Source organism: Pseudophryne corroboree, chromosome 4, assembly GCF_028390025.1.
Source record: "Pseudophryne corroboree isolate aPseCor3 chromosome 4, aPseCor3.hap2, whole genome shotgun sequence".
In the NCBI taxonomy this organism is placed as follows: domain Eukaryota; kingdom Metazoa; phylum Chordata; class Amphibia; order Anura; family Myobatrachidae; genus Pseudophryne; species Pseudophryne corroboree.
The window spans coordinates 17,279,780-17,293,039 of record NC_086447.1 but is presented as its reverse complement, the minus strand read 5'-3'; the positions used below and the strand labels follow the sequence as shown (position 1 = coordinate 17,293,039).

The 13,260-nt window shown below is 36.8% G+C and overlaps 8 non-coding genes across 8 annotated transcripts; all 8 read right to left on the bottom strand.

Moving 5' to 3' along the window:
• Window positions 1–658: 658 nt before the first annotated feature.
• TRNAM-CAU (transfer RNA methionine (anticodon CAU)) lies at window positions 659–730 on the bottom strand. The gene has a single exon. It is a non-coding gene; the product is annotated as a tRNA-Met (tRNA).
• Window positions 731–1,824: 1,094 nt separating this feature from the next.
• Window positions 1,825–1,896, bottom strand: TRNAM-CAU (transfer RNA methionine (anticodon CAU)). Its single transcript has one exon. It is a non-coding gene; the product is annotated as a tRNA-Met (tRNA).
• Window positions 1,897–4,158: 2,262 nt separating this feature from the next.
• TRNAM-CAU (transfer RNA methionine (anticodon CAU)) lies at window positions 4,159–4,230 on the bottom strand. Its single transcript has one exon. It is a non-coding gene; the product is annotated as a tRNA-Met (tRNA).
• A 1,095-nt stretch (window positions 4,231–5,325) lies between these two features.
• On the bottom strand, window positions 5,326–5,397 carry TRNAM-CAU (transfer RNA methionine (anticodon CAU)). Its single transcript has one exon. It is a non-coding gene; the product is annotated as a tRNA-Met (tRNA).
• Window positions 5,398–6,491: 1,094 nt separating this feature from the next.
• On the bottom strand, window positions 6,492–6,563 carry TRNAM-CAU (transfer RNA methionine (anticodon CAU)). The gene has a single exon. It is a non-coding gene; the product is annotated as a tRNA-Met (tRNA).
• A 1,095-nt stretch (window positions 6,564–7,658) lies between these two features.
• TRNAM-CAU (transfer RNA methionine (anticodon CAU)) lies at window positions 7,659–7,730 on the bottom strand. Its single transcript has one exon. It is a non-coding gene; the product is annotated as a tRNA-Met (tRNA).
• A 2,262-nt stretch (window positions 7,731–9,992) lies between these two features.
• Window positions 9,993–10,064, bottom strand: TRNAM-CAU (transfer RNA methionine (anticodon CAU)). The gene has a single exon. It is a non-coding gene; the product is annotated as a tRNA-Met (tRNA).
• A 2,263-nt stretch (window positions 10,065–12,327) lies between these two features.
• Window positions 12,328–12,399, bottom strand: TRNAM-CAU (transfer RNA methionine (anticodon CAU)). The gene has a single exon. It is a non-coding gene; the product is annotated as a tRNA-Met (tRNA).
• Between the last annotated feature and the right edge of the window lie 861 nt (window positions 12,400–13,260).

Sequence of the window (13,260 nt, the reverse complement as noted above, 5' to 3'; positions counted from 1 at the left end):
GATGCAGGCAGAGAAATCCAATTGAGTGATTAATCAGCTCTCCATTTTATGGCTTTATTTTTATGCTAACACATTTGCTCTCTGAAAAGTGTCCACAAAGCCAAGTCTCTGATTAACACCTTTGTTGGAATGGTTTTTCACCTATTACTGATTAAAACTTGCTTCATTGGAAAGGCAGCAAGATGCATCCTCATTACAATGTCAACTGAAATAATACAGGTTGACACCAGGAAACATAAACCTAACTGCATCCTTGCTGCTTTCTCAAGTGGGAATCTGTTTAATGTGAAAACCAGGTGATATCTAATCAGCACACAGGTAAGAAGTTAAGAAAATCTTTCTTTAAGGGTGAAGATGTTTCTCACAAAATCGTTGCCCCAATGCATCATTGAAATTCAAGCTGGAAAGATGATTTTGAAATATCAATTGTACATTTTGCATTGCTCTTCTGGTGACAATGTAGCTTGTTTTTGTCAATTACCATTTCAGTAATAGGGTAAAGAAAATTAAGTGGATTTCTGAAAGAAAACAATGCTGTCAATATACTATTAAAACAAATTAAAATGTTAAAAGTTACTGTACTTTAGGTAAAAATAAAAGAGTCAAAATATCAATCCCATTTTTGGAAGAATTTAATTAACAAAAAAATAAGTGCACGTAGCAGAGGATGGTTTCGATCCATCGACCTCTGGGTCATGGGCCCAGCACGCTTCCGCTGCGCCACTCTGCTGCTCATGTAAGTTTAAGAGATCCTGAAGTACTCCTTCATCATGTGAAAGTACCAATGTGTTTCTTCATTGGTCAATGGAAGAAAAATCTTGCAAAACTCTCCAGATTATTGCCTTTTTAACCTTTTTCTAGGAAACTTTCTAGATGAATGCTTTTTAGCCTTTGTCAGTACATGCTTTTGCAAGCTGTCTCTGTGGCGTAATCGGTAAGCGCATTCGGCTGTTAACCTAAAGGCTGGTGGTTCAATCCCACCCAGGAATGTTATTGACCGTGTGATCAAATTTTGGTGATCTTTAAGTAGACAAGTCAAAATTTCAAACCACCTCTTATAGTGTAGGGTACCTGGCCTTCTCTGATGCAATCAGAGTCAGATTTGATGAAGTCATTTTATAAAAAACAGGAAGCACAATTTAGCATGGGGTTGCAGAGAAAAAAATGATGCAGGCAGAGAAATCCAATTGAGTGATTAATCAGCTCTCCATTTTATGGCTTTATTTTTATGCTAACACATTTGCTCTCTGAAAAGTGTCCACAAAGCCAAGTCTCTGATTAACACCTTTGTAGGAATGGTTTTTCACCTATTACTGATTAAAACTTGCTTCATTGGAAAGGCAGCAAGATGCATCCTCATTACAATGTCCACTGAAATAATACAGGTTGACACCAGGAAACATAAACCTCACTGCATCCTTGCTGCTTTCTCAAGTGGGAATCTGTTTAATGTGAAAACCAGGTGATATCTAATCAGCACACAGGTAAGAAGTTAAGAAAATCTTTCTTTAAGGGTGAAGATGTTTCTCACAAAATCGTTGCCCCAATGCATCATTGAAATTCAAGCTGGAAAGATGATTTTGAAATATCAATTGTACATTTTGAATTGCTCTTCTGGTGACAATGTAGCTTGTTTTTGTCAATTACCATTTCAGTAATAGGGTAAAGAAAATTAAGTGGATTTCTGAAAGAAAACAATGCTGTCAATATACTATTAAAACAAATTAAAATGTTAAAAGTTACTGTACTTTAGGTAAAAATAAAAGAGTCAAAATATCAATCCCAGTTTTGGAAGAATTTAATTAACAAAAAAATAAGTGCACATAGCAGAGGATGGTTTCGATCCATCGACCTCTGGGTTATGGGCCCAGCACGCTTCCGCTGCGCCACTCTGCTGCTCATGTAAGTTTAAGAGATCCTGAAGTACTCACTCATCATGTGAAAGTACCAATGTGTTTCTTCATTGGTCAATGGAAGAAAAATCTTGCAAAACTGTCCAGATTATTGCCTTTTTAACCTTTTTCTAGGAAACTTTCTAGATGAATGCTTTTTAGCCTTTGTCAGTACATGGTTTTGCAAGCTGTCTCTGTGGCGCAATCGGTAAGCGCATTCGGCTGTTAACCTAAAGGTTGGTGGTTCAATCCCACCCAGGAATGTTATTGACCGTGTGATCAAATTTTGGTGATCTTTAAGTAGACAAGTCAAAATTTCAAACCACCTCTTATAGTGTAGGGTATCTGGCCTTCTCTGATGCAATCAGAGTCAGATTTGATGAAGTCATTTTATAAAAAACAGGAAGCACAATTTAGCATGGGGATAGTAGAGAAAAAAAATTATGCAGGCAGAGAAATCCAATTGAGTGATTAATCAGCTCTCCATTTTATGGCTTTATTTTTATGCTAACACATTTGCTCTCTGAAAAGTGTCCACAAAGCCAAGTCTCTGATTAACACCTTTGTAGGAATGGTTTTTCACCTATTACTGATTAAAACTTGCTTCATTGGAAAGGCAGCAAGATGCATCCTCATTACAATGTCCACTGAAATAATACAGGTTTTCACCAGGAAACATGAACCTCACTGCATCCTTGCTGCTTTCTCAAGTGGGAATCTGTTTAATGTGAAAACCAGGTGATATCTAATCAGCACACAGGTAAGAAGTTAAGAAAATCTTTCTTTAAGGGTGAAGATGTTTCTCACAAAATCGTTGCCCCAATGCATCATTGAAATTCAAGCTGGAAAGATGATTTTGAAATATCAATTGTACATTTTGCATTGCTCTTCTGGTGACAATGTAGCTTGTTTTTGTCAATTACCATTTCAGTAATAGGGTACAGAAAATTAAGTGGATTTCTGAAAGAAAACAATGCTGTCAATATACTATTAAAACAAATTAAAATGTTAAAAGTTATTGTACTTTAAGTAAAAATAAAAGAGTCAAAATATCAATCCCAGTTTTGGAAGAATTTAATTAACAAAAAAATAAGTGCACATAGCAGAGGATGGTTTCGATCCATTGACCTCTGGGTTATGGGCCCAGCACGCTTCCGCTGCGCCACTCTGCTGCTCATGTTAGTGTCAGAGATCCTGAAGTACTCACTCATCATGTGAAAGTACCAATGTGTTTCTTCGTTGGTCAATGGAAGAAAAATCTTGCAAAACTCTCCAGATTATAGCCTTTTTAACCTTTTTCTAGGAAACTTTCTAGATGAATGCTTTTTAGCCTTTGTCAGTACAAGCTTTTGCAAGCTGTCTCTGTGGTGCAATCTGTGAGCGCGTTCGGCTGTTAACCGAAAGGTTGGTGGTTTAATCCCACCCAGGGACGTAATTGACCGTGTGATCAAATTTTGGTGATCTTTAAGTAGACAAGTCAAAATTTCAAACCACCTCTTATAGTGTAGGGTATCTGGCCTTCTCTGATGCAACCAGAGTCAGATTTGATTAAGTCATTTTATAAAAAACAGGAAGCACAATTTAGCATGGGGTTGCAGAGAAAAAAATTATGCAGGCAGAGAAATCCAATTGAGTGATTAATCAGCTCTCCATTTTATGGCTTTATTTTTATGCTAACACATTTGCTCTCTGAAAAGTGTCCACAAAGCCAAGTCTCTGATTAACACCTTTGTAGGAATGGTTTTTCACCTATTACTGATTAAAACTTGCTTCATTGGAAAGGCAGCAAGATGCATCCTCATTACAATGTCCACTGAAATAATACAGGTTGACACCAGGAAAAATAAACCTCACTGCATCCTTGCTGCTTTCTCAAGTGGGAATCTGTTTAATGTGAAAACCAGGTGATATCTAATCAGCACACAGGTAAGAAGTTAAGAAAATCTTTCTTTAAGGGTGAAGATGTTTCTCACAAAATCGTTGCCCCAATGCATCATTGAAATTCAAGCTGGAAAGATGATTTTGAAATATCAATTGTACATTTTGCATTGCTCTTCTGGTGACAATATAGCTTGTTTTTGTCAATTACCATTTCAGTAATAGAGTAAAGAAAATTAAGTGGATTTCTGAAAGAAAACAATGCTGTCAATATACTATTAAAACAAATTAAAATGTTAAAAGTTATTGTACTTTAAGTAAAAATAAAAGAGTCAAAATATCAATCCCAGTTTTGGAAGAATTTAATTAACCAAAAATTAAGTGCACATAGCAGAGGATGGTTTCGATCCATCGACCTCTGGGTTATGGGCCCAGCACGCTTCCGCTGCGCCACTCTGCTGCTCATGTTAGTGTCAGAGATCCTGAAGTACTCACTCATCATGTGAAAGTACCAATGTGTTTCTTCGTTGGTCAATGGAAGAAAAATCTTGCAAAACTCTCCAGATTATTGCCTTTTTAACCTTTTTCTAGGAAACTTTCTAGATGAATGCTTTTTAGCCTTTGTCAGTACAAGCTTTTGCAAGCTGTCTCTGTGGTGCAATCTGTGAGCGCGTTCGGCTGTTAACCGAAAGGTTGGTGGTTTAATCCCACCCAGGGACGTAATTGACCGTGTGATCAAATTTTGGTGATCTTTAAGTAGACAAGTCAAAATTTCAAACCACCTCTTATAGTGTAGGGTATCTGGCCTTCTCTGATGCAATCAGAGTCAGATTTGATTAAGTCATTTTATAAAAAACAGGAAGCACAATTTAGCATGGGGATGCAGAGAAAAAAAATTATGCAGGCAGATAAATCCAATTGAGTGATTAATCAGCTCTCCATTTTATGGCTTTATTTTTATGCTAACACATTTGCTCTCTGAAAAGTGTCCACAAAGCCAAGTCTCTGATTAACACCTTTGTAGGAATGGTTTTTCACCTATTACTGATTAAAACTTGCTTCATTGGAAAGGCAGCAAGATGCATCCTCATTACAATGTCCACTGAAATAATACAGGTTGACACCAGGAAACATAAACCTCACTGCATCCTTGCTGCTTTCTCAAGTGGGAATCTGTTTAATGTGAAAACCAGGTGATATCTAATCAGCACACAGGTAAGAAGTTAAGAAAATCTTTCTTTAAGGGTGAAGATGTTTCTCACAAAATCGTTGCCCCAATGCATCATTGAAATTCAAGCTGGAAAGATGATTTTGAAATATCAATTGTACATTTTGCATTGCTCTTCTGGTGACAATGTAGCTTGTTTTTGTCAATTACCATTTCAGTAATAGGGTAAAGAAAATTAAGTGGATTTCTGAAAGAAAACAATGCTGTCAATATACTATTAAAACAAATTAAAATGTTAAAAGTTACTGTACTTTAGGTAAAAATAAAAGAGTCAAAATATCAATCCCATTTTTGGAAGAATTTAATTAACAAAAAAATAAGTGCACGTAGCAGAGGATGGTTTCGATCCATCGACCTCTGGGTTATGGGCCCAGCACGCTTCCGCTGCGCCACTCTGCTGCTCATGTAAGTTTAAGAGATCCTGAAGTACTCCTTCATCATGTGAAAGTACCAATGTGTTTCTTCATTGGTCAATGGAAGAAAAATCTTGCAAAACTCTCCAGATTATTGCCTTTTTAACCTTTTTCTAGGAAACTTTCTAGATGAATGCTTTTTAGCCTTTGTCAGTACATGCTTTTGCAAGCTGTCTCTGTGGCGCAATCGGTAAGCGCATTCGGCTGTTAACCTAAAGGCTGGTGGTTCAATCCCACCCAGGAATGTTATTGACCGTGTGATCAAATTTTGGTGATCTTTAAGTAGACAAGTCAAAATTTCAAACCACCTCTTATAGTGTAGGGTACCTGGCCTTCTCTGATGCAATCAGAGTCAGATTTGATGAAGTCATTTTATAAAAAACAGGAAGCACAATTTAGCATGGGGTTGCAGAGAAAAAAATGATGCAGGCAGAGAAATCCAATTGAGTGATTAATCAGCTCTCCATTTTATGGCTTTATTTTTATGCTAACACATTTGCTCTCTGAAAAGTGTCCACAAAGCCAAGTCTCTGATTAACACCTTTGTAGGAATGGTTTTTCACCTATTACTGATTAAAACTTGCTTCATTGGAAAGGCAGCAAGATGCATCCTCATTACAATGTCCACTGAAATAATACAGGTTGACACCAGGAAACATAAACCTCACTGCATCCTTGCTGCTTTCTCAAGTGGGAATCTGTTTAATGTGAAAACCAGGTGATATCTAATCAGCACACAGGTAAGAAGTTAAGAAAATCTTTCTTTAAGGGTGAAGATGTTTCTCACAAAATCGTTGCCCCAATGCATCATTGAAATTCAAGCTGGAAAGATGATTTTGAAATATCAATTGTACATTTTGCATTGCTCTTCTGGTGACAATGTAGCTTGTTTTTGTCAATTACCATTTCAGTAATAGGGTAAAGAAAATTAAGTGGATTTCTGAAAGAAAACAATGCTGTCAATATACTATTAAAACAAATTAAAATGTTAAAAGTTACTGTACTTTAGGTAAAAATAAAAGAGTCAAAATATCAATCCCAGTTTTGGAAGAATTTAATTAACAAAAAAATAAGTGCACATAGCAGAGGATGGTTTCGATCCATCGACCTCTGGGTTATGGGCCCAGCACGCTTCCGCTGCGCCACTCTGCTGCTCATGTAAGTTTAAGAGATCCTGAAGTACTCACTCATTATTTGAAAGTACCAATGTGTTTCTTCGTTGGTCAATGGAAGAAAAATCTTGCAAAACTCTCCAGATTATTGCCTTTTTAACCTTTTTCTAGGAAACTTTCTAGATGAATGCTTTTTAGCCTTTGTCAGTACATGCTTTTGCAAGCTGTCTCTGTGGTGCAATCTGTTAGCGCGTTCGGCTGTTAACCGAAAGGTTGGTGGTTTAATCCCACCCAGGGACGTAATTGACCGTGTGATCAAATTTTGGTGATCTTTAAGTAGACAAGTCAAAATTTCAAACCACCTCTTATAGTGTAGGGTATCTGGCCTTCTCTGATGCAATCAGAGTCAGATTTGATTAAGTCATTTTATAAAAAACAGGAAGCACAATTTAGCATGGGGATGCAGAGAAAAAAAATTATGCAGGCAGAGAAATCCAATTGAGTGATTAATCAGCTCTCCATTTTATGGCTTTATTTTTATGCTAACACATTTGCTCTCTGAAAAGTGTCCACAAAGCCAAGTCTCTGATTAACACCTTTGTAGGAATGGTTTTTCACCTATTACTGATTAAAACTTGCTTCATTGGAAAGGCAGCAAGATGCATCCTCATTACAATGTCCACTGAAATAATACAGGTTGACACCAGGAAACATAAACCTCACTGCATCCTTGCTGCTTTCTCAAGTGGGAATCTGTTTAATGTGAAAACCAGGTGATATCTAATCAGCACACAGGTAAGAAGTTAAGAAAATCTTTCTTTAAGGGTGAAGATGTTTCTCACAAAATCGTTGCCCCAATGCATCATTGAAATTCAAGCTGGAAAGATGATTTTGAAATATCAATTGTACATTTTGCATTGCTCTTCTGGTGACAATATAGCTTGTTTTTGTCAATTACCATTTCAGTAATAGGGTAAAGAAAATTAAGTGGATTTCTGAAAGAAAACAATGCTGTCAATATACTATTAAAACAAATTAAAATGTTAAAAGTTATTGTACTTTAAGTAAAAATAAAAGAGTCAAAATATCAATCCCAGTTTTGGAAGAATTTAATTAACCAAAAAGTAAGTGCACATAGCAGAGGATGGTTTCGATCCATCGACCTCTGGGTTATGGGCCCAGCACGCTTCCGCTGCGCCACTCTGCTGCTCATGTTAGTGTCAGAGATCCTGAAGTACTCACTCATCATGTGAAAGTACCAATGTGTTTCTTCATTGGTCAATGGAAGAAAAATCTTGCAAAACTGTCCAGATTATTGCCTTTTTAACCTTTTTCTAGGAAACTTTCTAGATGAATGCTTTTTAGCCTTTGTCAGTACATGCTTTTGCAAGCTGTCTCTGTGGCGCAATCGGTAAGCGCATTCGGCTGTTAACCTAAAGGTTGGTGGTTCAATCCCACCCAGGAATGTTATTGACCGTGTGATCAAATTTTGGTGATCTTTAAGTAGACAAGTCAAAATTTCAAACCACCTCTTATAGTGTAGGGTATCTGGCCTTCTCTGATGCAATCAGAGTCAGATTTGATGAAGTCATTTTATAAAAAACAGGAAGCACAATTTAGCATGGGGTTGCAGAGAAAAAAAATTATGCAGGCAGAGAAATCCAATTGAGTGATTAATCAGCTCTCCATTTTATGGCTTTATTTTTATGCTAACACATTTGCTCTCTGAAAAGTGTCCACAAAGCCAAGTCTCTGATTAACACCTTTGTAGGAATGGTTTTTCACCTATTACTGATTAAAACTTGCTTCATTGGAAAGGCAGCAAGATGCATCCTCATTACAATGTCCACTGAAATAATACAGGTTGACACCAGGAAACATAAACCTCACTGCATCCTTGCTGCTTTCTCAAGTGGGAATCTGTTTAATGTGAAAACCAGGTGATATCTAATCAGCACACAGGTAAGAAGTTAAGAAAATCTTTCTTTAAGGGTGAAGATGTTTCTCACAAAATCGTTGCCCCAATGCATCATTGAAATTCAAGCTGGAAAGATGATTTTGAAATATCAATTGTACATTTTGCATTGCTCTTCTGGTGACAATGTAGCTTGTTTTTGTCAATTACCATTTCAGTAATAGGGTACAGAAAATTAAGTGGATTTCTGAAAGAAAACAATGCTGTCAATATACTATTAAAACAAATTAAAATGTTAAAAGTTATTGTACTTTAAGTAAAAATAAAAGAGTCAAAATATCAATCCCAGTTTTGGAAGAATTTAATTAACTAAAAAATAAGTGCACATAGCAGAGGATGGTTTCGATCCATTGACCTCTGGGTTATGGGCCCAGCACGCTTCCGCTGCGCCACTCTGCTGCTCATGTTAGTGTTAGAGATCCTGAAGTACTCACTCATCATGTGAAAGTACCAATGTGTTTCTTCGTTGGTCAATGGAAGAAAAATCTTGCAAAACTCTCCAGATTATAGCCTTTTTAACCTTTTTCTAGGAAACTTTCTAGATGAATGCTTTTTAGCCTTTGTCAGTACAAGCTTTTGCAAGCTGTCTCTGTGGTGCAATCTGTGAGCGCGTTCGGCTGTTAACCGAAAGGTTGGTGGTTTAATCCCACCCAGGGACGTAATTGACCGTGTGATCAAATTTTGGTGATCTTTAAGTAGACAAGTCAAAATTTCAAACCACCTCTTATAGTGTAGGGTATCTGGCCTTCTCTGATGCAACCAGAGTCAGATTTGATTAAGTCATTTTATAAAAAACAGGAAGCACAATTTAGCATGGGGTTGCAGAGAAAAAAAATTATGCAGGCAGAGAAATCCAATTGAGTGATTAATCAGCTCTCCATTTTATGGCTTTATTTTTATGCTAACACATTTGCTCTCTGAAAAGTGTCCACAAAGCCAAGTCTCTGATTAACACCTTTGTAGGAATGGTTTTTCACCTATTACTGATTAAAACTTGCTTCATTGGAAAGGCAGCAAGATGCATCCTCATTACAATGTCCACTGAAATAATACAGGTTGACACCAGGAAAAATAAACCTCACTGCATCCTTGCTGCTTTCTCAAGTGGGAATCTGTTTAATGTGAAAACCAGGTGATATCTAATCAGCACACAGGTAAGAAGTTAAGAAAATCTTTCTTTAAGGGTGAAGATGTTTCTCACAAAATCGTTGCCCCAATGCATCATTGAAATTCAAGCTGGAAAGATGATTTTGAAATATCAATTGTACATTTTGCATTGCTCTTCTGGTGACAATATAGCTTGTTTTTGTCAATTACCATTTCAGTAATAGAGTAAAGAAAATTAAGTGGATTTCTGAAAGAAAACAATGCTGTCAATATACTATTAAAACAAATTAAAATGTTAAAAGTTATTGTACTTTAAGTAAAAATAAAAGAGTCAAAATATCAATCCCAGTTTTGGAAGAATTTAATTAACCAAAAATTAAGTGCACATAGCAGAGGATGGTTTCGATCCATCGACCTCTGGGTTATGGGCCCAGCACGCTTCCGCTGCGCCACTCTGCTGCTCATGTTAGTGTCAGAGATCCTGAAGTACTCACTCATCATGTGAAAGTACCAATGTGTTTCTTCGTTGGTCAATGGAAGAAAAATCTTGCAAAACTCTCCAGATTATTGCCTTTTTAACCTTTTTCTAGGAAACTTTCTAGATGAATGCTTTTTAGCCTTTGTCAGTACAAGCTTTTGCAAGCTGTCTCTGTGGTGCAATCTGTGAGCGCGTTCGGCTGTTAACCGAAAGGTTGGTGGTTTAATCCCACCCTGGGACGTAATTGACCGTGTGATCAAATTTTGGTGATCTTTAAGTAGACAAGTCAAAATTTCAAACCACCTCTTATAGTGTAGGGTATCTGGCCTTCTCTGATGCAACCAGAGTCAGATTTGATTAAGTCATTTTATAAAAAAAAGGAAGCACAATTTAGCATGGGGTTGCAGAGAAAAAAAATTATGCAGGCAGAGAAATCCAATTGAGTGATTAATCAGCTCTCCATTTTATGGCTTTATTTTTATGCTAACACATTTGCTCTCTGAAAAGTGTCCACAAAGCCAAGTCTCTGATTAACACCTTTGTAGGAATGGTTTTTCACCTATTACTGATTAAAACTTGCTTCATTGGAAAGGCAGCAAGATGCATCCTCATTACAATGTCCACTGAAATAATACAGGTTGACACCAGGAAACATAAACCTCACTGCATCCTTGCTGCTTTCTCAAGTGGGAATCTGTTTAATGTGAAAACCAGGTGATATCTAATCAGCACACAGGTAAGAAGTTAAGAAAATCTTTCTTTAAGGGTGAAGATGTTTCTCACAAAATCGTTGCCCCAATGCATCATTGAAATTCAAGCTGGAAAGATGATTTTGAAATATCAATTGTACATTTTGCATTGCTCTTCTGGTGACAATATAGCTTGTTTTTGTCAATTACCATTTCAGTAATAGAGTAAAGAAAATTAAGTGGATTTCTGAAAGAAAACAATGCTGTCAATATACTATTAAAACAAATGAAAATGTTAAAAGTTATTGTACTTTAAGTAAAAATAAAAGAGTCAAAATATCAATCCCAGTTTTGGAAGAATTTAATTAACAAAAAAATAAGTGCACATATCAGAGGATGGTTTCGATCCATCGACCTCTGGGTTATGGGCCCAGCACGCTTCCGCTGCGCCACTCTGCTGCTCATGTAAGTTTAAGAGATCCTGAAGTACTCCTTCATCATGTGAAAGTACCAATGTGTTTCTTCATTGGTCAATGGAAGAAAAATCTTGCAAAACTCTCCAGATTATTGCCTTTTTAACCTTTTTCTAGGAAACTTTCTAGATGAATGCTTTTTAGCCTTTGTCAGTACAAGCTTTTGCAAGCTGTCTCTGTGGTGCAATCTGTTAGCGCGTTCGGCTGTTAACCGAAAGGTTGGTGGTTTAATCCCACCCAGGGACGTAATTGACCGTGTGATCAATTTTTGGTGATCTTTAAGTAGACAAGTCAAAATTTCAAACCACCTCTTATAGTGTAGGGTATCTGGCCTTCTCTGATGCAATCAGAGTCAGATTTGATTAAGTCATTTTATAAAAAACAGGAAGCACAATTTAGCATGGGGATGCAGAGAAAAAAAATTATGCAGGCAGATAAATCCAATTGAGTGATTAATCAGCTCTCCATTTTATGGCTTTATTTTTATGCTAACACATTTGCTCTCTGAAAAGTGTCCACAAAGCCAAGTCTCTGATTAACACCTTTGTAGGAATGGTTTTTCACCTATTACTGATTAAAACTTGCTTCATTGGAAAGGCAGCAAGATGCATCCTCATTACAATGTCCACTGAAATAATACAGGTTGACACCAGGAAACATAAACCTCACTGCATCCTTGCTGCTTTCTCAAGTGGGAATCTGTTTAATGTGAAAACCAGGTGATATCTAATCAGCACACAGGTAAGAAGTTAAGAAAATCTTTCTTTTAGGGTGAAGATGTTTCTCACAAAATCGTTGCCCCAATGCATCATTGAAATTCAAGCTGGAAAGATGATTTTGAAATATCAATTGTACATTTTGCATTGCTCTTCTGGTGACAATATAGCTTGTTTTTGTCAATTACCATTTCAGTAATAGAGTAAAGAAAATTAAGTGGATTTCTGAAAGAAAACAATGCTGTCAATATACTATTAAAACAAATTAAAATGTTAAAAGTTATTGTACTTTAAGTAAAAATAAAAGAGTCAAAATATCAATCCCAGTTTTGGAAGAATTTAATTAACCAAAAAAATAAGTGCACATAGCAGAGGATGGTTTCGATCCATCGACCTCTGGGTTATGGGCCCAGCACGCTTCCGCTGCGCCACTCTGCTGCTCATGTTAGTGTCAGAGATCCTGAAGTACTCACTCATTATGTGAAAGTACCAATGTGTTTCTTCGTTGGTCAATGGAAGAAAAATCTTGCAAAACTCTCCAGATTATTGCCTTTTTAACCTTTTTCTAGGAAACTTTCTAGATGAATGCTTTTTAGCCTTTGTCAGTACATGCTTTTGCAAGCTGTCTCTGTGGCGCAATCGGTTAGCGCATTCGGCTGTTAACCTAACGGTTGGTGGTTCAATCCCACCCAGGAATGTTATTGACCGTGTGATCAAATTTTGGTGATCTTTAAGTAGACAAGTCAAAATTTCAAACCACCTCTTATAGTGTAGGGTACCTGGCCTTCTCTGATGCAATCAGAGTCAGATTTGATGAAGTCATTTTATAAAAAACAGGAAGCACAATTTAGCATGGGGTTGCAGAGAAAAAAATTATGCAGGCAGAGAAATCCAATTGAGTGATTAATCAGCTCTCCATTTTATGGCTTTATTTTTATGCTAACACATTTGCTCTCTGAAAAGTGTCCACAAAGCCAAGTCTCTGATTAACACCTTTGTAGGAATGGTTTTTCACCTATTACTGATTAAAACTTGCTTCATTGGAAAGGCAGCAAGATGCATCCTCATTACAATGTCCACTGAAATAATACAGATTGACACCGGAAAACATAAACCGAACTGCATCCTTGCTGCTTTCTCAAGTGGGAATCTGTTTAATGTGAAAACCAGGTGATATCTAATCAGCACACAGGTAAGAAGTTAAGAAAATCTTTCTTTAAGGGTGAAGATGTTTCTCACAAAATCGTTGCCCCAATGCATCATTGAAATTCAAGCTGGAAAGATGATTTTGAAATATCA